Source organism: Austrofundulus limnaeus, unplaced genomic scaffold (assembly GCF_001266775.1).
Source record: "Austrofundulus limnaeus strain Quisiro unplaced genomic scaffold, Austrofundulus_limnaeus-1.0 Scaffold132, whole genome shotgun sequence".
Lineage (NCBI taxonomy): Eukaryota > Metazoa > Chordata > Actinopteri > Cyprinodontiformes > Rivulidae > Austrofundulus > Austrofundulus limnaeus.
The window spans coordinates 1-3212 of record NW_013952534.1 but is presented as its reverse complement, the minus strand read 5'-3'; the positions used below and the strand labels follow the sequence as shown (position 1 = coordinate 3212).

The following is a 3212-nucleotide window of genomic DNA, read 5'->3' as shown; positions in this document are numbered from 1 at the left end:
GTACTAACTATAAATTTCTTCACAGTCATGTGATTTAACCTCCATCTTTCTGTGGTTAATTCTCTGAGACTCTGTTACAAATTATGTCAAAGTAGAGACTTCAAACTATACACCAGTTTTTAAAGACTGTTCTACTTCAAGAATATTAGTCATAATTTCTCCTTACCTGAGGAAAGTCTGCAATTTGATCCCTGCTGCTGTAGGCTATCTGGTCTGTCTCCTCCCTGACCTTGTTCTTTGTAACTGTGGTAATTAAGATTTATTTTAAATATGTGGAAAACAGCCAGCATGACTTCTGCACAGAAATGAAAGAAGACTGGGTTCATCTAACATTAATAAAACTAGCTTGGCAAGGGTTGTAACAGGTAACAACTAATCATGTTAACTAGATAAACATTATATAATGTGTAACTCATCCTTTAGCTAGCATTATCTGCCTCCAACAGCATGACTCAACTTACATGGTTTGTTTGGTAAAAACTGTGCGAAGTTTTAGTTGCTCTTTACACCAGGAGGCTCTGCTCAGCACAGCAGTTCCTATCAGTCATCTAATCTGCAGGAATAGCATGCGCACGCTTATGGTGCGTTCAAAGACGGTTCAGAAAAACGCATTACCATATGTTAATAATGGATAAAACAGCTGTTACGGCTGAGAAAAGTGCGGGGACAGAGAGCGCAGATGCAGGAAGTGCGGGGAGACATGTCCACGCATATCCCGCATCCGTTGTGTCCGTGCCTTCACTGCCCAGGGCCCTTTGGAGACCGTGGGCCCCTGGGCAATTGCCCAATTGCCCATATGGTTAATCCGGCCTTGATTATTACAAATAACTTCATTTCTGGACATTTATGGTTTGATTTCTTTCTATGTATGGATTGTTACCGACAACTGGTAGAAATTTCATGTCATTAGCACGTCTAGAAATATATTTACTGAGAAAAATGTTGACGTGTTCAATACTTATTTTACCCGCTGTAAATGATTGCAGTCATTATGAATCAAATTGAACTCGTCTGAGCGTTCCAATTGTGTCGATTTTCACTTCGCACAGTCAAGATAATAACGAGTAATGAGATATACCTTGGTAAAAGTTTTCCTCATAACCTTGTGTATGAGAGATGTGGGAAAAGCTTAATTCACCTTAAGCTCACTCCTACAGTGGTCATTTTGTCTGAAACCTCTTGGGATGTCTGCTAATTTTACATGATCTGCCTTGGCTCAGCCAATCTACGAGCAGAAGTCTGTTAACATCAAAACTGTAAGCTTGTAGTACTCGGTTCTACTCGCTTTGAACCACCTTGCAGGTGGTTCTGTCTGAAAGCACAATTGGAACCGGAAATGGAGACACATTTGGCCGAGGTTGAACCACAGGCAACCACATGCAGGTGTGCCAATGGAGAGGGGGCTTAAGTAGTCCAAAAAGGTCTCTAAGTCAATGCCACAGACATCACAAACACCGGTGTCATGGAGTCCTATCACCATTTTGTGGCAGTTAAGCAGGTTGTGCCCAGTTAGGACTCCAACCACTGTACTTCAAGTTTTCCTTGTCAGGGCAACGAGAGCTTTCCCAAATAAGATTTGAGGCATTTACCAGTTCCCATGCCTGTCTACAGTCCATCAGCTCCCTCCAATGGATTGAGTGTTGATGTCTAATCCAGGCCTGTAGGGCAGTCCTACAGACTGTAGTTGAGATACCTACATTGAGCTCTGGACCTTTGAAGTGAGTCTGACTGCCAGCTTTTGCAAGGTAGTCAGCTCTCTTGTTACCATAAACGCCAGTATGTCCTGGTACCCATTTAACAGTAACACTGTTGTCTCTCTCCAATTGGCTGACTGCTTCGGTACACTCCCAAGCCAATTGTGGCCCTTGGTGAGCTCTAATAGCAGCTTAGCTAACCCTTGTTCCAAACCTAACCATCAACCAAAACTGCATTTGAGCTTTGAGAAATATGGGGAGTCGACCTGTAACTGGTGGGTTGACAGTTCAATCCCCCGTTCCATCCATCTCGGTCGTTGTGTCCTTGGGTAAGTCACTCGCCTTGCCTGCTGGTGGTGGTCAGATGGCCTGCTGGTGCCAGTGTTTGTTAGCCTCACCTCTCAGTGTACCCCAGGGCAGCTGTGGCCACAATGCAGCTTACCACCATCAGTGTGAATGACAGTCAGGGTTAATCAGATGATAAACCTTAAATAAAAGAGAACCAGAGACAAAGGTATGAGTTTTCTGACATTACTTTTGCAAAAGAAGTCATGAGCACTGAGCTGTTTCTGCCAGTTCTCACTAATTCTGAGGTCCTGTGTGCAAAGCCTTGTCTTTTTATTGTTAGCAAGCAGGGAGTGGAATCAAGAATAACAAGTTACAGAACATGTTTTAATTACAGGGGCAATTTGGAGTTTTCAGCTCTTGGCTGATCACTCTCATGTGAGTGGAAAACAAGCAATTTGCATGTGAAACTGAAAACATCTTGTGTAACTGAAACAGCGGTGTAAGAATGATAGAATGTTTCTGACGCATAAGACTCGCTTCCCTTCCAGGCGCAGTGTTACAACCTGGCTCAAGAGCCATAACATATGTGAAGACACGACACAGTGGAACCAGTTTTAAAACCTTAAAAGGTATTTATTAAAGTTTTGTCTAGGATTAGGTGAGTTTGTTGGTCCAGTTTGGTGCTCCGTAGCTCCCGAATGCACCAGACGTTTCTCACCAAGCTGGACTATCTGAAGTCCGTGGTCCAGGTTTTAGTTCCACCTTTTACGAGCAAGTCTGTGGTTTGGTTTCCTCGACCACCGTCGTGTCCTCCGTGCACCTCTGCGTCCGCGTTTCAGTGTCCTCTCTCTAGCTCCGAAAACCCCAACTCGGCATCCGCAAGTCAGCAGGATGTCGCTCCTCTCCCGGCAGCAGAGAGGAAGCAGCAGGTCTGGGCACCAGCGCCCAGTGAAGTGGTCGTGTTCGGCAACTTTAACGTGAATGTGCCAATATCCCCCACGTCGTCAGCAAACGAGGTCGATGTGCGTGAGGCACGCCGAATGAGAGCAGCAGCAGTATACCGACAGCACCAACCAAACCCAAACCCAAGCATATCTCCGGCAGCGCAGCTAGCATGACAGTTAGCATGCCTACATCAAAGAGGAATCGCTCGGCAAGCTCAGACGATATTTCAAATATTTCTCCAGAAACGACAGGCTTTAAGGATATGGAGTTTATCAATCAAAAGCC

General features: G+C 44.8%; 1 protein-coding gene across 1 annotated transcript in view; it reads right to left on the bottom strand.

Annotated features, from left to right (window-relative positions):
* The window catches only part of cmah (cytidine monophospho-N-acetylneuraminic acid hydroxylase), a 60956-nt gene extending 58977 nt beyond the window's left edge, over nucleotides 1-1979 (bottom strand). The window contains exon 1 of the mRNA XM_014015598.1: nucleotides 1961-1979. The gene's annotated coding sequence lies outside the window, so the exon portion shown is untranslated. The remainder of the gene's footprint in view (nucleotides 1-1960) is intronic.
* Between the last annotated feature and the right edge of the window lie 1233 nt (nucleotides 1980-3212).